Source organism: Podarcis pityusensis, assembly GCF_964106645.2.
Source record: "Podarcis pityusensis genome assembly, chromosome: 13".
Taxonomy (NCBI): Eukaryota; Metazoa; Chordata; class Lepidosauria; order Squamata; family Lacertidae; genus Podarcis; species Podarcis pityusensis.
Genome location: NC_138038.1, coordinates 13,606,578 through 13,628,950, shown reverse-complemented (window position 1 = coordinate 13,628,950; position 22,373 = coordinate 13,606,578). Strand labels below are relative to the sequence as shown.

Below are 22,373 nucleotides of genomic sequence, written 5' to 3'. Positions count from 1 at the left end.
TTGTGTTTCATAACCTTATAAATACTTTGGAGCATAATTGCGGGTTTTGTTTTTCAGGAACATAACTTTGTTCAAGCTTTTCACAAGATCAGCAGCAACCCGTGACTTGCAGAAGCAGGAAATGGTGTAAACCAAGCTGTGCTTTGTGACCCAAGGGTCGCAACTTTCAACCCAAAATCTACGCAGTTGCAGTCTTAAAGGATTCAGAAGAGAATGGACCTCTCAGACTGTTGTGATCTTACTTTGGAGGCCCCAGAAGAAAAAACTGCCACTGATTAGGTTGCTTGCACAATCTGGCAAATCATAGTTCTTCACCTTGTAGGACTTTTTAAAGATTCTGATCATCCTTGCTTTTGCTTTTGACCTTTAACTGTTAAGACAAGGATAGCTAACCCACAGCCCAGGAGTTTGATCCACCCAGTTTGCAGATGTTTTTAAGTGTGCAAAGGCTGGGATAAGGCGCTGAGCTAGGATTTGCTGAGAAGAGTGTTTTTCAGAGCTTGAACAGAGTAACATGTGATTGGTTTGGGCTTTGAGTGCTTCATTAACAAAACGACATTGACAAACTGGAGGGAAGAGTGCACGATGGCGCGACTGATCTCGGAGCCGCGGGGACTGATGTTATGAGAAAAGATTAAAAGAGCTAAAAATGTCCAGTGTGGCAAACTGGTGAATAGCAGGAAGGCACTTCACGTGGCTATAGGGATATGGATATGGGGCGGGGGAGAATAATTATTTGTTGAAGGATTTGCCTTCAGGGCTGAATTTGAGTCCTACCTTAGTCCGGGAGACAGTTTTGAAAGCTGTGAGTTGATGTCAGTCGCCTGGCAAAAGGGACAGGTAGCAGAGAAAGGCTTGCCCTATGGTGGCCCAGGGACGATGGGAATTATAGTTCAAAACATCTGGAGGGCACCAGCCTGGCAAAGGCTGCTATAAAGAGAGTCTTCCTGAATGCAAAGGATGTTTTCCTCTTGGCACTCACATGCCCCAGTACAACTGGATTTGGAGAAAGGGGTTTGGCGGCAGAGCGTGTGACTTCCAAGCCAGTGCGAACCCCAACACTGACCCGTGTTACAAAATAAGCACAGTTCAAAGATGCATGGGAAAAGAGGACAAAATTAAGATGGGATGCTGGATGTGATGAAGCATCCAAAAGGAGGGGGCAAAAGGAACAAGGGATTTAAACAGGACACGGGTTTCTGATAAGCTACGGTTTTTCTAAATGCTACGGAATAGAATTCTGCCGTTTTAAATGCCAGCCCCCCGGGATTGTCGGTTGCAAATCCAAATCGGAGGACGCGAGTGTGCAAAATTCCTCTATGCTGAAATCTACTGGTGGAGTATCTGAGCATGCAAACTGCATGCGCTGGGGCATGGGTATGGTTATGCAAAATATAATGGTCTTTTAGCAGAGAAATGCTGGCATTTTAGCTATGTAATATGCATTGAGCATAAAGCAGGCACATAGCTGTCAAGCGTCCCTTATTTGGCGGGACAGTCCCTTATCTCAGCGCCATGTCCCGCTGCTGTCCCTTATTGATGATGTCCCTTAAATAAGCTACTGAAGGTAATGGGGCCCTTTCTATGTCCAGCTGTCCTTTGTCAACAACAAATTGTTGCTTTTTTGTGTTGAATATATGCTATATGGTAATTTATGGACCTAATAGGTATCTAAAGCCATTTGCATGCAACAAAATATGTATTTTATCAAAGTAATTGTTGATCCCTTATTTTGGCTGCTGATCCCTTATTTTCGAGGCTGCTGGTCCCTTATTTTCAAATCTGTAAGTTGACAGCTATGAGCAGGCATAGGCAAACTCAGCCCTCCAGATGTTTTGGGACCACAACTCCCATCATCCCCAACAGGACCAGTGGTCAGGGATGATGGGAACTGTAGTCCCAAAACATGGGGGGGGGGGGCAAGTTTGCCTGTGCCTGGCATAAAGGCTGTCAGTTCTGTACAATCGGCATTCTGCCTTCACATAATGCGGATTAGACATTTACTGAGTAGTTATTTCTACTTTTGAGGCTGAAGCTCCGGATGACCCGGTGCTTGCATTCTGGGTTTGTAGAGTGCGCAGTGGCTGTAAACCAGCAACAACAAAAGTGTGCTTTGAATTCCGTGCTTGTAACTCTATATTGGACTGCATGTTTAAATTTCTGTGTATCGGACAGCTGTGCTTCCTCAGAAAACGCCGGGCATGCACAAGCAGTAGGTGCAAATTTCATGTTTGTTTTGCGTCGGCATTCTAGATGCATTTTGCTAGTCTTGTCCTGCTGCTGCAGATGTTGTTCAGCAACACTTTCCTCCTCCATAAGTATGTAGCAGATCCAGTATGAGCGAGCGATGCATTATAGTGCTTGTCTTTGGCTGTGGGCACCAGTGGTGCAGGACATACTGATTGCAACGCGTCTTTATTTGCGTTGTCTGGTCGGAAGCCATTCAAATAAACGCGGGAGCTCAGCACAGGAGATGGAGCTTTTGCAACTTTCACCACTCGTCTTTTTTGCCACCCAAAACCTAGCAATGATATCAATCGTTTGCAATTTTAAAAGGCGTCCTTTTTCCCTCTTCTGTAATGGCACGAGCAAAGGAGTCGGCCGTGATAATAATGGGACAATGCTTGCACCTGTGCGTCTTTGCGTGTTGGCCAAACCCTTCCAGAACACGGCTGCTGCAAATGAGTGTAGATCGATTGAGTTTTCAAGTTTGCAAAACCAAAAGAAGCGTCGATAGTAGCAGGTCGGTTGCAATTCGCCCCGCGCGTGCCAGGCAATTGCACGGCGTTTTGCAAAAGCCGCGCTGCTCGCGAGTCGCGCCGCTCCGTGCGCGGGCGAGGGAGGGAAAAGGAGGAGGAGAAGAAGAGCGAAGGCAACCACTTATTCGGGTTTTGCAAATGTTTTAACGTTTCATTCTTTTGCAAGAGGCTCCATAAAGGACGCTGTTGCAAGGGGGGCGGAAGGAGGGAGGGGGGACGGGATGCTTTTGCTCCCCCCTCCCTTTGCTCCTTCTCCTGGGAGGTGGAGAGAGAGGGAGAAGGGGAGGGGGAAATCCCGACGGTCGTATCCGGCTCGCCGTCTCCTGAACAGCCACGAGAGGCTGCCAAGAGCGGGGCTGGGGTTCGCCCCCTCAGGACCCGCCGCGGACCCGCCATCCCCCTCACGAGGGGAAATGGCCTGAGGAAGGCGGGTGAGTCCAGCGGGGCGGCGAGTTATGGGGGCAGCGCGCGCGCAAAGAGGTAAGGAGCGAGAGGAGAGGTTTCTTGGGGGCGGCGGGGGGTTTCCATTTGTGGGGAGTCCCGGGGTGGCAGCGGGGCTTGAAATGTGGACGTGAGGGGGCTGAATCCTCTCCTCATGGAGGTGAGCTTTCGAGTGTCTCGGGTGGTCTTCGTGGTGAGTTATTGGGGGGCATTTTTCTTTGGGAAGGGGGCGCACGGGAGAAACGCCGAGGCGCTGAGGGGGGACACCTTGGGAATGGCCGCTTGGGCAGGCCTCGTCGGCGCTTGGCTTCTTTGCAGGCTGCTTTCCTTGAGGGGGGAGGCGGGGGCAGTGGGGGGTGGTCGAGGGCAAAGGTCCCGGAGGGCAAGGAGAAAGAGGGGCTGGGGTGGCGGCTGCAAGTCGCCCACCTTTTAGCCTGCGCGCTCACAGCATGCTCCTCCAACTACCCGTACCGTCGGCTGCTGCGAGAAAATTAGACGCAAAACAGGATATGGCGAAAAAGAAATTATTATTATTATTATTATTATTATTTATTAAACGAGGGCATCAGTTGGTAGGAGGGAGGGAGCGTGAAGAGGTTGGGCCCACAGGTGAGCGAGGACGCAGGTGATGTGATTAGCTGGGCCCCCAAGCTGTGCCTAGTGGATAGCAGTGGTTCTCAAACTTTCTCCTCTGGGCCACACTTTAAGAAATAAGGCTCACACCAAACTGATTATTATTATCATTGGTAAGAAATGCATTGAAAAGCAAAAAGGAGCGACTCCTAGTAGGGCTTTTATAGATAGATAGATAAATAGCAGGCATAGGCAAACTTGGCCCTCCAGCTGTTTTGGGACTAAGGTAAAGGTAGCCCTGGCCATTAGGTCCAGTCGTGACCAACTCTGGGGTTGCGATGCTCATCTCGCTTTATTGGCCGAGGGAGCCGGCGTACAGCTTCCGGGTCATGTGGCCAGCATGACTAAGCCGCTTCTGGAGAACCAGAGCAGCGCACGGAAACGCCGTTTACCTTCCCGCCGGAACGGTACCTATTTATCTACTTGCACTTTGACGTGCTTTCGAACTGCTAGGTTGGCAGGAGCAGGGACTGAGCAGCGGGAGCTCACCCTGTCGTGGGGATTCAAACCGCCGACCTTCTGATCGGCAAGTCCTAGGCTCTGGTTTAACCCACAGCGCCACCCGCGACTACAATTCCCATAATCCCTGACCACTGGTCCTGTTAGCCAGGGATGATGGGAGTTGTAGTCCCCAAACAGCTGGAGGGCCAAGTTTGGCCATGCCTGGCATAGAGCATAACAATTTTATAATAGGACCATGGGACATACCGAAAGCGTAAAACAAGGCAGCGACATTCCAATTGTGGGATGTTCTCCCCAGAGCATCTTGCCTGGCACCATCACAAGAAGTCTTTAGGCACCAGGCAGGAACATTCCTCTTCACCCTGGCCTATGGCTATGAAATAATCTCTGGCCTGGGACAGTGTGGAGAAGTGGACTGTTGTTATGAAGATTATTTTACTACTGTATTAGGCTGTCTGTCATTATGTTTTTATCACTGATGTTCTGCAGTGTGTTTTTAATGTTGCACATCGCCCTGGGATCTTCTCATAAAGGGCAGTCTATAAATTGAATGAATAATAATAATACATAAGAACATGAATCATTCCCAAAGTATGATTATAAACAAGCCTCTTACATCCGTACCTTAAGTACAAACTAATTAGAGGTGTGAGCTTCTTTTTGCCAGGTAATCTCATTTATACTAGGTTTAATTTGAGACAAACCAACGCTAATCTCCTCATCAACACAAAGAAGCCTTTGTTTTTTTCTGATCTTCCATATTGGTTGGAAAATATATTTTGAAAAGATACCAATCCGTACTCTGCATATGTGCTGTACTATAGGGAACTGAAATGTTTAAATGTTTCTTTGATTGTCCTTGAATCTTCCCACCACATTTGCCATACTCTCCTGCCATGCCAATTTGGCACACCACACCCTTCGAGAACCACTGGTGTATGGGGACATAATAGGAAGAGTTGGATGGACAGGCTTGCTGAGAGAGACTCAGGGCCCACCTCGATGCCTCTGGGAAGGAAGGCCACAAGCAGAGTAGGAAGGCAACAGGCCTCTCTTCCACAGTTGACCCCACCCAACTGGGCACCACCATTTAAGAAGGATATTAACAAGCTGGAACATGTGCAGAGGAGGCTGACTGAGATGATTGAGGGTCTTGAAACCAAGCCTTATGAGGAATGGTTGAAGGAACTGGGTGTGTTTAGCCTCCTAAAGAGGAGACTGAGAGGTGATAGGATAGCTGTCTTCAAATATCTAAAGGGCTGTCGCATGGAGGATGAAGCAAGAGTGTTTTCTACTGTTCTGGAGGCTAGGGCCTGATCCAATGGCTTCAAGTTACAAAAAAAAGAGATTACAGCTAAACATCAGGAAGAACTTTCTGATAGTAAGAGCTGTTTGACAGTGGAACAGACTCCTTGGGAGTTTGTGATAGGGTTGCCATACGTCCAGAATTTTCCAGATATTGCGGGGGTTCAGCTGTTGGAAACCTTTTCCGGGCAGAAATCACTGAAATGTCTGGGAAAATCTGGATGTACGGCAACCCATGTTGGAAGTGTAGATTTTTGTGAATTTCCTTAAAAATAGCTCAAAAACTTCATTTTTGTTTGAGATCTTGCAGTACTTTGGGCAAAACTTTAAAAAGCTCCTCCAAAAAAGCCCCCCTCCAAAACAAACAAAAAGACTCAACAACTTTTGTGTCTGGATTTTCACTTTTTGAAAAATGGCAACCCTAGGTTGTGAGCTTTCATTGGAGGTTCTTAAGCAAAGGTTGGGTGACCATCTGTCATGGATGATCTAGTTAAGATTCCTGCCTTGCAGGTGGTTGGACTAGATGACCCTTGGTGTCCCTTCTATGTCTACAGTTCGACCATTTCGAGATCACGGTTAATAGCAGCTAGCAATCATACCTTCTGATCTTCCCTCGAAGCTTTCTAAGCTGACAGCCATCAGTTACCCTTACCTCGTGGCAACTAATCCCACAAGCTGAACAGTTTGAAGATGTATAACTCCCTGCCCCCATTAATTCCAGTTTTAGTGCAAAAAAGGAACCCAAAATGCATGGACTCAGTCCCTCACTGAGCTTGCTTGTGCTTTGCTTGTGGGCAGGTCTGAAAGTTTAGCGCAAAGACACCCTTAATTGAGCGGGGAATTGTGCTTGCTCAACTCTGCTGCCATGGGTGGGCAGAGCTGGAGGTGGAGACATTCTGAACAGCGGACTGAATTAATGAATGGGAAAAGGTGTGTTTGCAGGGGTCTTTCCCCAAGTAAAACCCGAGGCAGAAACTCAAGTGGGAGTGACCAGTCCCGGACCAAATTGAAAACTGAACAGCTAGGTCTACACTTAATGGAAAGTGTGGATGAGTCCTTAGTCTTTTCATGACTAAGTCATGCACTAGTCATAAGGGGTATTTCCAGTCAGTTATCCTCTTCTCTTTAATAAATTTGGGAGTCATAAGATCCACACTCACAGTAGTTACGTATTGCAAAGGCAGCCAGGCATCCGTGTGCCACTCTTGAGTTGGCTTTCAGGTAAAGTTCGTATATTGTCTGTGCAACTGTTGAATTTGAAGGCTCTGTGCCAGCACAATCTGGCTTGGCAACCAAGGTCCTCTATAGTGCCGCCGTTACTGTGTATTCATGTAAACCAGGGGTAGGCAACCTAAGGCCTGGGGGCCGGATCCGGCCCAATCGCCTTCTCAATCCGGCCTATGGACGGTCTGGAAATCAGCATGTTTTTACATGAGTAGAATGTGTCCTTTTATTTAAAATGTATCTCTGGGTTATTTGTGGGGCATAGGAATTCGTTCAATTTTTTCCCCCAAAATATAGTCCAGCCCACCACATGGTCTGAGGGACGGTGGACTGGCCCATGGCTGGAAAAGGTTCCTGACCCCTGATGTAAACCTTAGGATCAGTAACCTATTACATTTCCCTTTCATGTGCAAAGCCATTAAGAGGTCAAGTGGTCAAGGGGGTTATTCAGTACTAAATAGCTTATTTTTATTTTTATTAATGCAGCGTTCTGTAAACTGCCTTGAGACCCCTGGTATAGGGTGGTATATAAATTCAATTAATAGTAGAATGAATGAATGAATGAATGTACCACAAAACAGAGAAACAGCCAGGATTTATTTTCTATAAACAGATTTTGTGTACCCCAAATAGATCAGGCGTTATATGGCTCCTTATGTTTAGAATGATGCTCAACGTGCATCGTAGGAAGTGAATCTCACCGAGTTTCAGTGAGACTTAACTTCCTAGTAAATACGCTTAGGATTGCAGCCTTTGTCTCCCTGGAATTTCTGTCTTGATGTTTTCTGTTGTGGTTCTTGGCTGTGATAGCTGTGTCTGGACTGAGCAAATGAGGGGTGTTTCCTTTAATTGCGGGGGGGGGGGGAGAGATGAAGGAGATATTTTACTACCCCAAACTCTTTCCGTAACACAATCATCTCACCCGGTAGGCTGGGGGAAGATTGCAAGGCTATGAATGCAAAGGGGTTGGTACAGACACGTTTCAGGTTGTTGTTACTCATAATCTGCCTCCGTGAAAGACAGCTGCGCGTCACCCCCGCTGAGTGGTCTAGATGCATATAATGTTCATGCCCTGTAATAGGGGGAGGAGAAAAGGGCTGTGCCGGGTTGCCTCAAACAATAGCGAGCCTGGAACGTCTTTCTTCCGCTGTCAAAACTTGTTTTCTCATGAGCACGGAAAGCACTCTGCTTCCCTGGGAATGCCTGTTGTCCTAATGACGATTCTGCCACATTTAGAAGCGCTCCGATGTTTGTCTTGCTTCATTGTCCTTTTACGTCCCATATCTCTCGATGCCTCCTTGGCTTGAGCTGGTTTCCCCCCCTCCTGGAAACGGCTGGAGACGGTAAGTATTTGCGCCAGATGCATGCAGACACAGACTCGTCCTTTCAACAAAAGAAGCATCCATTAATGGGGGGAAACTTTGGATCTTTTGAGTGAGCTTGGCTTTCAAGAACAGATATGGGAGTTTCATTTTTTGAAAAGGAAAAAAAAAATAAGCAGTTCAAGTTCTAGGTGTGAACAGGATATTGATTTGTAGGTTTTTCCCCCAGGGGGTTTCGACAGAGGGAACATTGCAGCTGTGAACTTTGTCGGTTTGAACCCACTGATACAAAATCTTTAATTGAATTAAAGTGTTTTGGGAGGCATATGGAGAGTAGAAGGGATGGAGATTAACAGCATTGCATTATTCCTTCCTGATTTATGATAAATCTTCACCTTTTGAAAACGGTTGTTGGGGTTTTTCAGCTTAGCATAGGCAAGAGGGTTTCAATTTTTTTAAAAAGATAAAACTATAAATACCCATTAAATTGTCATGTACACGTGTATTTGGTAGCCTGATAGTTTGGGGGAAGATCCAAACAAATATAGAAGGTCAACTGAGTAAAAGCTGCAGAACTGCATTTTGCTTGCAAATTTGCCCACACTTCTAAGGATTTGAAATAGCAAATGACTGGTTACATACTCCATTTGATTTTATGGTGCCATGGAATTGTTTAATGTTTGCTATACAGCCTAACCCTTTGGGTGATGTATTGTGTAGACTATATCTTGGGTTTTGTTTTGTTTTGTTTTGTTTTTGTTTTGGGGTTTTTTTTTTGATGCATGCATTGTATGTTGTAACCATGCTAAGTATTCTTGTATTTTGCATTCCTGCTACCTTTGGCACACAGCTGAACTTCCGCTGTTGCTCAGGAGTATTCACCACTTCCTCAGGCTGCTCCGCACATCTGAACCAGTATTTCCTGTCCACAAAGGTTCATGATTCAGTAAATCAGTGGCTCTTTTCCAGTCCTACCACACTCGTCCTTTTGCTGCTACTTTTCTAAGATTTCAAAATGTGGAATATTTCACATTTGGCCTTGGATTAATTTCTTTTTTGCCGTTACCGTCCCAGCTCTCCATTTGTCAAGTTACTTGATGGGTCATCTCTAAGCATGAGTGAGCCTAGAAGCAAATCTTAGCTTCTAAAACCTTTTCAGTCCCTCCCACCCCAGTCCATGAGGTGCTGCGTTCATTTTTGTCCCCTCTTGGAGGTTAATTTTGCGTATTATTAAATGTTTTGTGCAAACTTTGTTGTTCTGAGTGAGCTCGGCGTGGGGTTTGGTAGTACCACCACAGTTCCTTTTCGGTGGGGCTTAGTTAAGATTGCCGAACAAAACTTAATGTACCATAGGCACTTCGTTATACCTAAGGCACGAGTTCAGCGCACAGACCTAAAGAGTAGATGTCCAGCTAGCTATGTAGTAGATTTGATGTGTGCACCTTGGGAGACGCAGTAACTTGAGTGCTTTGCCCAATAAGGAATGAAACTGCCACCTGTTGTTCTCCTTGGACTACGTGGGTTCAGGACATCAATGCAGGGGGGGCCAAACTTGGGATCTAGGTTAGGGGAACTGTGTGGCATCCAGGTTGTGGGAGATCCTTCCTCCTTCTCCATATGATGAAACAGCATTTGCAATCGGGATTTGGGGTAGGTGGGATGGAATGAGTTGAGACTGTGTTTTGTGGATGCACCTACTGGTAGGCACCATTCCAAAGTCGGAACTTTCGCAGATATTAATGTTTTTAGAAGCATAGAGTCGGACAGAGCATGTTGGACTGTTGTAGTCCAATCCCCTGCTCATAACAAGGGTTCCTCCAACAGACATCTTTCCAACCTCTGTTTGAAGATCTCCAGCAAACAAGCGCACTCCCCCAGCTGAGTTCTTTTCTTGAACCACTCTTAAAAATTAAAATGTTTATTCTAATGTCTGTTGAAGTCCATTAGATCTAGCCTTGCGCTTTGGGACGTTAGAGTATTTTAAGTCTTTCACCTATTTTATTCATTCATCTTTTTGGGGAGGGTAAAGTTTATGATGATTATTTCATTTAAAAATGTATATAAAATGGAGATAACCAATTACGAAAACATACAAAAATTAAAAGATGAAAAACAATAGGCATGTAGAACCATAGAGTTGGAAGGGACCCTGAGGGAATATGCAGCTGTCCTATATGGGGATTGAACCTGCAACCTTGGCATCATCAGCACCGCACTCCAAACAACTGAGCTATCCAGGCTGACAGACATAGAATTAAGTAGTTGCACATGAGTTAAAATAACAAAAGCCCAAGTAGAGACTATCATCAAGCATAGTTCCAGATTTGTCAGGCTTGAGGTGAGGACTGTCTTGAAAATCATGGTTCCGCTCTATACGTCGTAAGGGAATGCCAACGTCTGTTGGTTCTAGTCCTGGTTGAAATCTCAAATCGAGCATAGTTTTTACAGCTATATTGCAGAGCGAGTGGTACCAAGTGTCCCAATTTCATTCATTCATTTAAAACACTCCCACCCCACTTTTCAAAAAAGTTCAAAGCAGTTAACAAAATACCGTCAGGTATTTTAAAGCTATAAAAATGGAAATCAGGGTAGAATAAAGCAGTAAAACTTCATTACATAAAACGAGAAACAAACACAGCAGCTAATCCCATAAAGATGAAACCAGAACATCAGTCAAAACCGGTGGATCAAAGTTCGCTAGAATCACACCAGGCTGTATTGGTAATCTATAGCTAAGCTATACCAGGAACTCTGCTTCTTTTCATAGTGCTTTTGTGTGTCACAGAGGCTCAATGGTCTCTTGTCAGAGGATGAGTGGCTGGATTTAGTGCTGACCACTTGAGTAGGACGGCCGTTGCATCATCTTTGCATGAAGCTACGCTGTCCGTTACCCTTTTCTTATGAATGGCTCATTATCTCAGGCTGCCCCCTTCCTCCCTCTTTGACCTTCCTCTTCTTCCCACAGTCTTCCTCGTCAAAAAGAACGACATTTCGAACTCCCGTCAGGATGATTCCGCTGTAAGGAATGCTGGTTTGCAACGTTATGTGAAGTTTTTTAAACCAAGGGGTGACTAAAGTACTGCCAAGCAGTGCGTTCCTCAAGTGACTGGAAATGTTGTTTTCTGTAGAAATTATAATAATAGCTTTATTATTTATACCCCACCCATCCGACTGGGTTGCCCAAGCCACCTTTGGGCGGCTTCCAACAAATATAAGGGCACAATAAAACATCGAACATTAAAATAAACCAAAAACTCTCCCTATACAGGGCTGCCTTTAATTGGCTAAATTTGAAATCCAGATGCTGAATTTCAAAGTAATGCATTTGAAGAACTGATTAAATAATAGGACCGGATTCCTAAGAGAGGATTCCTAAACACTCTTGGCAGTAATAATTGCTTGAGGCCCATTTGCCCGTCACAGAGGGCTTAAATGCATCTTTTTGGAAAGAGGGGCTACTGCTGACCTAAAAGCATTCCCACATGTCTCCCCAGTGGTGCATGGGGTGGGAGGAAATGTGTGGTGGCACTATTGAAATCCAGCATTTCCATCAGCAAAGATAAGTTGTTTTCACCTGCCGTGCACATTTTAGTGTTTTCCTATGGTATAAGATTATTTGCGAAAACAGTCAACACTGGGGTTGACTATTCACCTGTTTATAACAATTTCCGGAGGGATACATCCTTGTTGTATTCCTCAAGTGTATACTTCATAGGGTAGGAAATGGCACCAGGATCTCCCAAATTCTGCTCCACAAAAAGCTCGATTCTGTGACTTGTATAAAGTACATGTAGTTAGCAAATTTGCCAGATCTACTTAGTGGGGCGTTAGAGCTGTGCTGAAGACCCAGCCTGCCCATCACCTACCCCCAGGACTGGCTTTTGGGATATTACCTGGCATTGCTCACATTGGTTTGAAATCTGCCTTCAGAGAGTTTTGGACTAGCAGCCGAGTTCCTTAAACCAAGGCAGAGGAAAGGAAAAAGGAATCCAGTTAGTCTTGGGGTCCTGAATTCTGCGCCCAGTACCGATTTGTGAAATCGGAAATGCTCACATCCCTGCCTGCTAGACTGTTAACTTTACTGTGCAGTTAATTAAGTGTATGTGGACCCTGTGAGTCTGTGAGATTAATTGGGGCTTCCTTTCCAAGCTATAAATAAATAGGAAGAGGGGGGGTGTAGGGGTTATGCATGTATGTAAGTTGAAATGCAATGGAAAATTTGAATCGGATGAGTTGATGCAAGAGGCATTTCCCTATGGAGTCACTGGGCTGCAAAATGTTTTATTTGCTTAAACTCAAACAGATGCTTCAAAATACTCTCAGAATGAGTGTTCTTGTGCCAGTTTAACTCACCTCCCCACTTTGGTTTGTGAACATTGGTTTGCTGCATGTAAGTACGCCAAAACGGTGGACATACCATCATTGTGGCACTGCCACCTGCTCCCTTTGAACTGACTCTTGTGCTGCAGGTAGAGAGGTGTGTTTAAACCTTCTGAAAACAAATACATCCTTTGAGATTAAAAATAATTTGGAAGTCGTGGGTAAGTTGAAGGAAGACCCACGTATCTTTAAACCTATGCTGTAGTTTAGTCGTTTAGTCGTGTCCGACTCTTTGTGACCCCATGGACCAGAGCACGCCAGGCACTCCTGTCTTCCACTGCCTCCCACAGTTTGGTCAAACTCATGCTGGTAGCTTCCAGAACACTGTCCAGCCATCTCATCCTCTGTCGTCCCCTTCTCCTTGTGCCCTCCATCTTTCCCAACATCGGGGTCTTATCTAGGGAGTCTTCTCTTCTCATGAGGTGGCCAAAGTATTGGAGCCTCAGCTTCAGGATCTGTCCTTCCAGTGAGCATTCAGGGCTGATTTCCTTCAGAATGGATAGGTTTGATCTTCTTGCAGCCCATGGGACTCTCAAGAGTCTCCTCCAACACCATAATTCAAAAGCATCAATTCTTCGGCGATCAGCCTTCTTTATGGTCCAGCTCTCACTTCCATACATCATGGATGGTGTGTATCTCTTCATAAATTATTCATAGATTATAAATGGTATATTTGGGGACATAGGAGGCAAAAGAAGTTCAAATTTGGAGTTTTTTATTTAGTTGGAGGGGAGATGGCAAAATAAGGATATGATAGAGATCACACATAACATGAATGAAAACTGCGCATAATATGAAAATATATAAAGAGAAAACATTATTCTGATCCTAGTATGGAACGTAGAAACCCAGTGAGATTGGCAGTAAATTGAAAAGGACCGTGCATCTTCCCACAAGACATAATTTATGGAATTCCCTGCCACAAGGTGTAGTGGTGGCCATAGACTTAAAGGTAAAGGGACCCCTGACTGTTAGGTCCTGTTGCTGATGACTCTGGGGTTGCGATGCTCATCTCGCTTTACTGGCCGAGGGAGCCGGCATACAGCTTCCAGGTCATGTGGCCAGCATGACTAAGCCGCTTCTGGCGAACCAGAGCAGCACACAGAAACGCCGTTTACATTCCCGCTGGAGCAGTACCTATTTACTTGCACTTTGATGTGCTTTTGAACTGCTAGGTTGGCAGGAGCAGGGACTGAGCAATGGGAGCTCACCCTGTTGCGGGGATTCGAACTGCCGACCTTCTGATCGGTAAGCCCGATCAATGGTTTAGACCACAGCGCCACCCTTTTGCCATAGACTTAGGTGGATTTAAAAGGGGATTAGACAAATGCATGGAGAATGGCTCCCCCCCCCCCAAGCAGTTTGTCATGATAAGCAAATGGAGTCTCTATGAGTCAACTTACCTTTGGTCCTGGGGCAGACAATAGGGTATGAATATTGCCTGGATACTTGAGAGCTTCTTGGAAGTATTTGGCTAGCCGATGCCAGAAGAAAGATGCTGGATTAGGCCATCTCTTGGTCTGATCTAGGAGGGCTCTTACAGATTTAAATATTTGCCCCAACAGCTGTATATACCCAAGTCCCGTTGAGTGCGCTAGGTTGCTTTCTGTGTGGGATCCCATTGAGTTTCTGAGATCCCCATAGGCACCGTGGTTTTTCAGACTACTACAGTGGTGCCTCGCAAGACGAAAATAATCCGTTCCGCGTGTCTCTTCCTCTAGCGGTTTTTTCGTCTTGCGAAGCAACCCACTTAGCGGATTAGCGCTATTAGCGGTTTAGCGGCTATTAAAGGCTTAGCGGCTTAGCGGCTAAAAGGCTATTAGCAGCTTAGCGGCTTAGAAAAAGGGGGGGGGAGCGAAAAAAATCGCAAGACTTGCAAGACGTTTTCGTCTTGCGAAGCAAGCCCATAGGCAAATTCGTCTTGCGAAGCGCATCGAAAAACGGAAAACCCTTTCGTCTAGCGGGTTTTTCGTCTTGCGAGGCATTCGTCTTGCGGGGCACAACTGTACTTGTTCAGTAGCTCTCTCTGCTAAACCACACAAGCTGTCTCAAAGCTTACTGTTACATGCTAGGAGTATCTCTTGTATATACGCAAAAACATCTGGTCGGTTTGCTGCTACTTTCCCTGATTCAAATAGGGCATATAAATGCGGTACAGTGTCACACGGGCACTGGGCCACACCTGTGGATGCACAAGGCTTGTTGAGCATGCTTTTTCCAGGCCTCCACTGGGGATGTGATGGGTTATGGCTTTGGAGTTTGTGTGTGTTCTCGGATTCAGGATACAATATTCTCCCTCCCTCTTGTGCATGTAGAAACCATTTTGTGATTTTGTGGATTATGCATTTGTGGATTGTGTGGGTGTGCACATAATTTGTCTAGTCCGGATTAATGCTCATAGCATTAAAAACTCATTCCAAAAAGGACCAAACACGGGTTAGAGCTCAACGTAAAACCTACCATGTGGTGATAGCGATCCTCTTTGCCACCTCTGTTGCACCTGTGGAAAACAGTTCCAGGATATACTTTCAGGTGGTTCATAGTCTTAACACCTTCGACATCAGGGTTGGTGGGGATCTCCTGTAATTATTTTGCAAAGATTTTTTGCAGATAAAATCGCTCAGATTTGGAAGAAGGAATAGTCTCCACCATAGTAGCATGGTTGAGGTGCCAGAGCTCTTGTCTGAGTCAGGTTGAATGGGATCAGTTTCAACCTGTTACCTATGAGGATGTGGACAGGCTGCTTGGGCGACTGAAACTGACCACCTCTCTCCTTGATCCTTGCCCATCCTGCCTCATAAAAGCAAGCTGGGAAGGGCTGGGCAATGGGCTCTGCGGGGTGGTGAATGCCTCCCTCTTCAAGGGAGTTTTCCCTGAACCCTGTAAAGAGGCGGTTATTAAACCGCTTCTTAAAAAAAATATTTTTGGTCCTGGCCACTATGGCCAATTATTGCCCAGCCTCAAATCTTCCATTCCTGGGCAAGGTGATTGAGCGGGTGGTTGCTGAACAACTCCAGGCATGCCTGGAGGATGCGAACCCTTTGGATCCCTTCCAGTCGGGACTCAGGCCCCATCATGGGACTGAATCTATCTTGATCATGCTGGTCATTGATCTCTTGCAGACTAAGGAAAAGAGGTGAAAGCTGTTTCTGGTCCTGCTGCATCTCGCAGTGGCTTTTGACCATGGTATCCTTCTGGACTTTTCTAGTGGGGCTGGGAGCTGAGGGCACTGTTACGCAGTGGTTCCGCTCCTTCCTCCTGGGTTGTGTCCAGAAAGTGGTGTTGGGGGCTGTGTTCAAAACTCCCATTGTTCTAGGCACAGTTTGCGACAGGGAATTTCATTCGCGTGAGCAGTTTCTGAGCTCTGGGCGCAGTACTGTGCCTAATATTTCAGATTAAAACTGTAGAGTGGAAGGAAAGGAGGACCTTTTTCAGCCTCCCAGCTTCCAGCTACTCTCTGAAGACTGGAGAAGAGACCCTCTTAAGAATATTAGGAGGGTGGGCAGGGGAAGGACTAGACCCATGTGAAAAATGAACATCATATTTTAGCTGCAGTTCATTTATTTTCAGCTTTGTATTCTTGGTATTAAAGCACACCTAGACATTCCGTTGTTGCGCTCATAACCTAGGTTTAAGGTGCCATTTAGCTCCTAGCTTTCATATCTCAGTTTCTAACACTGGCTGGGGGGTAAGTTTTCGGACCAACGGGCGCTCACTTGTGGGGTGCCTCAGGGTTCCATCTTCTCCCCCGTGCTTTTTGACATCTACATGAAGCCGCTGGAAGAGATCATCAGGGGTTTAGACTGGATGTTCACCATTATGCGGATGATACCCAGCTCTACCAAATCAGAACAAGTGAGGGCGCTGAATGTCCTGTTCGGGTGTCTGAAGATGCTTGTGGGGGATGGACTGTGGCTAACTGATTGAGGTTGAATCCTGACAATATGGAAGTATTGTTTCTGGGGGGCAGGGGTGGGAGTTTTTACTCTAAGAGGCTTAGTTCAGTCAGAATTGAGTATACGCTTCCAGAGTTAATGCTTAATACATTACTTCTAGTAGATGAGCCACCATACCTGTTAGAAGGCCATGAACATTTGTGTCCCAGGCTTTTTAGACGCATCTACCCATGTACTAGGTAAAAAAAGGTAAAGGACCCTAGATGGTTAAGTCCAGTCAAAGGTGACTATGGGGTTGCGGCGCTCATCTCACTTGAAGCCAAGGGAGTCGGTGTTTGTACACAGGCAGTTTTCCAGGACTAAACTGCTTCTGGTGCAACAGAGCACCGTGACGGAAACCAGAGCGCACAGAAACACCGTTTACCTTCCCGCTGGAGTGGTACCTATTTATCTACTTGCACTGTCATGCTTTCGAACTTCTAGGTTGGCAGGAGCTGGGACAGAGCAACAGGAGCTCATTCCGTCACAGGGATTCAAACTGCCAGCCTTCTGATTGGCAAGCCCAAGAGGCTCAGTGGTTTAGACTACAGCGCCACCCGCGTCCCACAACCCATGTACTATCTGAAACCAAAAGGGGCACATTGGTTGCCAGGTGTGAAATATGTTTGCATTATTTTCAGGTCTCCTACCCCACTATGTGATCTAAGCTATAGACTGGCTTACCATCACACCAGAAGCTGGGTTTGCGATTTATCTCACTCTAAACAAAACCACAAGCTGTATAGCTAAGATTTGTTCCATGGTTAACCGCTTGTGGTTTGCCTGTGGGAGATAAACGTATTTCGTTCATACGCAACACTAACCCGACAGCAGTGTGGTAGACTGGAGGAGGCACTAAGTGGCCACAGTCTTATCTTAGTCAGTAAAGCATGAGACTCTTCATCTCAGGGTTGTGAGTTCGGGCCCTGCATTGGGCAAAAGATTCCTGCAGTGGGTTGGGCTAGATGACCCTCACAGTACTTCCCATCTCTACAATCTGATGGTTCTACAATTTCAGCAAACTATCAGTATCTCTGGCTCAGGCCTGACATTTAGCAATGAAGAGAAGTGCATCTGCTTTTCCAAAGGCTGAAAAGTGTTGCCCAGCAAACATCTTAAGCCTGGTTATACCCCCCTTCCCAAAGTGGCTTGCCTCTCATGCCAATGCATTTGTTCAGTTTGCGATAGAAACTTCACTTTACTCCTGCCCCACATAAGATGCTTTTCAGTGGATAAGCTACTGGTTGCATGGAACCAGATGCCTGCTACTAGTGATGTGGTTTGATTCCTTAGTCCAGGGGTCAGCAAACTTTTTCAGCAGGGGGCCGGTCCACTGTCCCTCAGACCTTGTGGGGGGCCGGACTATTTTTTTTGGGGGGGGGAGGAAATGAACGAATTCCTATGCCCCACAAATAACCCAGAGATGCATTTTAAATAAAAGGACACATTCTGCTCATGTAAAAACATGCTGATTCCTGGATCGTCCGCGGGCCGGATTTAGAAGGCAATTGGGCCAGATCCGGCCCCTCGGCCTTAGTTTGCCTACCCATGCCTTAGTCTTTCCCCTTGTGTCCGAATGTTCCCCGCTTGCTCCCCTCTGCCTGGGTTTAGAAGGCCCAAGATAGAGTGTGCTGCTTTTGAGGCGTGCCTGATTCCCCCAACACCTTTCTTTATAGAAATTCACCACTGCGTTGATTGACACACCCACCCCATGACTGTGTGGCAGATTACTGTATCTGCTGAAACCGCAGTAATGTGCCATGGTGGAAATGGATTATGTTTCCTGGACGTATATTTATTCAAAGCAAATTATACTTCTTCTACTAGCCCTGAAAGAGTGCTCAAGGAAGCTTAAATCATAAAACGGGAGTTAAATACCGTGTTGTAAAAATCCATTTGTTCCACGGTAAGATAGTGAAGCTTCTGCAGAAACTCACTTGGGCACTGCAGCTGTTGTGTTCATGCTTGTTCCAGACGTTTCATGGCATGGGTACTTGATGTGAAGTGTTGCTGCCTTTTTACACCAGAGATACTGAATTGATCAGGGGCCTGTGAGTTGTTCTTTTTTAACAATGCACATCTGGGCTGCTGATTTAAGGCACAGCTGGACCCTCTCGTGTCGACTATTCCAATTCCATTATTTATTTCCATTATTTATTTCCCCCATTTTTCCTCTGGTGACATGCACAACTTGTGTGTGTGTGTTTTAAATAGTCTAGGTGTCTTTTTGGATTGAAAGTTGTTTTTTAATTGAAAATGTTGCTGATAGGTTGGTAACCAGAAAAACAGCAGGGTTTTCTTTAATTTTTGTTTTTTACAGTATTACTTAATTAGTGCTATCAATGTTGTTTCGTTTCAGTATTACAAAGCAGAATATCTTAATGTCCAGAAGCCAAAATTATTTTAGGAGTAATTCAAAGATTGATAGAAAATATAAATGGGATGCTAAGATAGTGCTCGTCAAAAAAGTAGCGTGAAGTTATATGAAACGGCAGTAGCTTCACAAGTTTGCCTGTCAGATAGATCCCAGCACAACTTGAAACCATGGGAAGACAGAAGAGTATGTTAGGAAAGTATGGAAACTGCCGCCACTATTCCATTTCCTTCTCCCTAAGTCAATTTTTTTACCGTCTGAGATTGGTTACAGTTGGGAGTTTACAGTGGTACCCCGCAAGACGAATGCCTCGCAAGACGGAAAACCCGCAAGACGAAAGGGTTTTCTGTTTTGGAGGCGCTTTGCAAGACGAATTTCCCTATGGGCTTGCATTGCAAGACGAAAGCCCATAGGGAAATGCTGGCAGTCGGGAGCAAAGACTTTCGCCCACAGCCGGCCTTCAGAAGAGGACCTCTTCTGAAGGCCGGCGGGGGGCAAAAGTCTTTGCTCCCCCCCGCCTGCCTCCCCCCCCCCCGCCTGCCCCGGGCGATCTTAAAATGCTGGCAGGCGGGAGCGAAGCGTTCGCTGCCGACCCCCAGCATTTTAAAATCTCCCTGGGACAGCAGAGAAGTCTCTGCTGTCCCGGGGAGATTTTAAAATGCTGGGGGTCGGGAGCGAAGCCGACCCCCAGCATTTTAAAATCTCCCCGTGTCCCGGGGAGATTTTAAAATGGTGGGGGTCGGCAGTGAACGCTTCGCTCCCGACCCCCAGCATTTTAAAACGCTGCTCCGAAGCGGGGCGGGGGGCGGGAACACCTTCTGAAGGCGGGCGGGGGGCGAAAGTCTTTGTCCCCCCTGCCTGCCTTCCCAGGGGCTTTTAAATCGCCCCGGACAGCGGAGAAGTCCTCCGCTGTCCGGGGCGATTTTAAAATGCCGCCCGCCAGCATTTTAAGATCGCCCGGACAGCGGAGAAGTCCTCCGCTGTCCTGGGGTTTTTTAAAATGCTGGGGGTGGGAAGAAAAGCCCTTGTCCCCCCCCCCCCAGCCTTCAGAAGAGGTCCGGGGACAGACTGTCCCCGGACCTGGTCTGAAGGCGGTTTCCCTAGGAACGCATTAATTGATTTTCAATGCATTCCTATGGGAAACCGTGCATCGCAAGACGAAAAACTCGCAAGACGAAGAGACTTGCGGAACGAATTAATTTCGTCTTGCGAGGCACCACTGTATTAGGGAATCGGTGGTGTCCATCCTTCAAGGTTTTGCCAAGCCCACCCACTGCCATTCCAAATGCCAGCCTGTAATTTTTGATAAGGTATTTAATCCAGATTTCATCTTTCCTTGGGCAGTTTTAGTGGTCAGTTTGTCATGCTTAGTTGGAGATCTGTCTGCACCTCTTTGATCCCCAGTGGAGTGCAATAGGTCTTACTCGGTTTCCTAGATAGCAGCGGAAAGGCACCTATTTCCACCAGTTGCTTTTTTTTTTTTTTTTTTTTTAAATAATATTTATTAAGATTTTCAAAAAAAAAGAGAAAATACAGAAAGCAAGAATTAAAATACGTTCATAGCCTTATTTTCATATATCCACTTTCTGGGACTCCCCCCTTCCCCCACCCCTACCATATTCCTTTTTCATATTGTTGGCTCCACAAGCTCTCAGTTCTAATTAAAAACTTAATTTGTTTAAACCATTATTCGAATTTAAAATTTCTACGCTCCACATCAATACCCTTAATAAAACACAAAAAATTTCTTTCCCAGGGCCCACCCCATTTTCATTCCACAATTTCCCTTTTTTTAATAATAAAAACACCCCACATAATAAAAGTATCAGAAATAAGAAATAAAGAGTATAATAGATGAGACAAAGCCAGTTCAAAAAAAGAAGTTAACAAGCCTTTGGATTTTAGTTCTCCCCCTCTGTCCCCGGTTTAATTTCCCCCTGACCACCAAACCATGTTATCCGCCTGGGATTCTTACAATCCATAAATCACCTATTTCCCCCAACTCCTTGCTGGTTTTTTCTTTTTTTTTTTCCCTTTCATAATCATTTTTAGAACACTTAACTTCAGATCTTTAATAAAGCTCCCCCCATTGTTCTTTCCAAATTGTAGTCCAGTTTCCTCTTGTTCCGCTGCTGAAACGTTCTAATTCAGAAGCTTAGTAAGTCTGCAGGGATTATTATTATTCAGGAACAAAAACTTGCGTTCAGTCCCTTCCTTTCTTCAATAGAAAATTCTATTGTCTCCTTTAGCTGAACACCCTGTAGACAAAATATTATTTCCGTTTCGCAGCTTTCCCAGAAGATAACCAGTCCTGTAAAATTCCAATGGTGTTTTTTTCACTTACGACCATCTTTGTAATGTCCCGAAACTCCTCTAGGGGGATTATTATAACTTTGTCTTCTCTAGTCCAAAAGTCCGATTGTTATCCATGTTTTCGCCATTTTGTATCCAAGTTTTAACAAGTTGTAGCAAATTGTAACAAATTTAGCCAGCAAAGTTCTCATAATAAAATCCTCTCTGCTTTCCGACTTTGACAGCTACTTTGACAGCTGTCAAAATCTCCGACTCTTTTCACCAGGCTCTCTCTTCAATCACCCCGGTTCCCGGGGGGGGGGGGTTACGTTTCTTCTCCCTCAGTTCATCCTCCAGCACAGTTCTTATAATTCCCCATCGTGGAATTCTTAGTTTTTATCAGCAATACAAATCTTTTTGGACCTTGGTTGCCCCGTCCTTGTCTTGAAAGGTTTACAATAGGGGGGGGGACTGACTTCCTTTTTGGATCCCCCCCCGCTCGTATCCAATTCAAAAAGAAATTCTTTTTTTCCTCCTTTTAAACCCAGTTTCCAAATTACTCACGGGTTGTTGTCTAAAAGTCCGAATTTTCAATAGAAGAAGTCAGCGCTCTCCGCCGGATGGCATGCGGCTGCGCTCGGCAGGGATAGCAGAGGACTCAAAGCACCACGCTTCTCCCCGGCACCCGATCCTTAGCCTTTAAAAAGGCTCCTTCACGAGTCGGGAGGGCGCTAGCGGTGCCAGCCGAGTCTCCATGTCCACGACCCTCGTGGCCGTGGTTTTTAAGGGTCCCCGCATCGCCGGTGCGGTAGGACCCAGCCCCTGCCGAGCAGGCTCCCTCCGGAGCTCGGAGGGAGTCCGCCATTCGGCGATGGCGCCAACCCGGAAGTCTATTTCCACCAGTTGCTAAAGAATGTCTGAATATAAACAGCCCAGTTCAGATGACCCATTCTTCCAAGATCTGCATGCTGTCAATGCAGGGAATTACCTCTCAGGGGGGTATTGCAGTACAGTGGTACCTCAGGTTAAGAACTTAATTCGTTCCGGAGGTCCGTTCTTAACCTGAAACTGTTCTTAACCTGAGGTACCACTTTAGTTAATGGGGTTTCCCGCGCCACCACCACGCAATTTCTGTTCTCATCCTGAAGCAAAGTTCTTAACCCGAGGTACTATTTCTGGGTTAGCGGAGTCTGTAACCTGAAGCGTCTGTAACCCAAGATACCACTGTAGAAACACGAGGCTTTTA

At 45.9% G+C, this 22,373-nt stretch overlaps 1 protein-coding gene across 4 annotated transcripts in view; it reads left to right on the top strand.

Annotated features, from left to right (window-relative positions):
- Positions 1 to 2,471: 2,471 nt before the first annotated feature.
- GJC1 (gap junction protein gamma 1) overlaps positions 2,472 to 22,373 on the top strand; it is a 41,719-nt gene continuing 21,817 nt past the window's right edge. Inside the window, exon 1 of one of the 4 annotated variants that reach the window (XM_080976939.1) lies at positions 2,472 to 2,743. The gene's annotated coding sequence lies outside the window, so the exon portion shown is untranslated. Of the gene's footprint in view, positions 2,744 to 2,974; positions 3,240 to 7,924; positions 8,168 to 22,373 lie in introns of those variants that run through there. The other 3 variants (XM_080976938.1, XM_080976936.1, XM_080976937.1) reach the window with 3 other exon arrangements.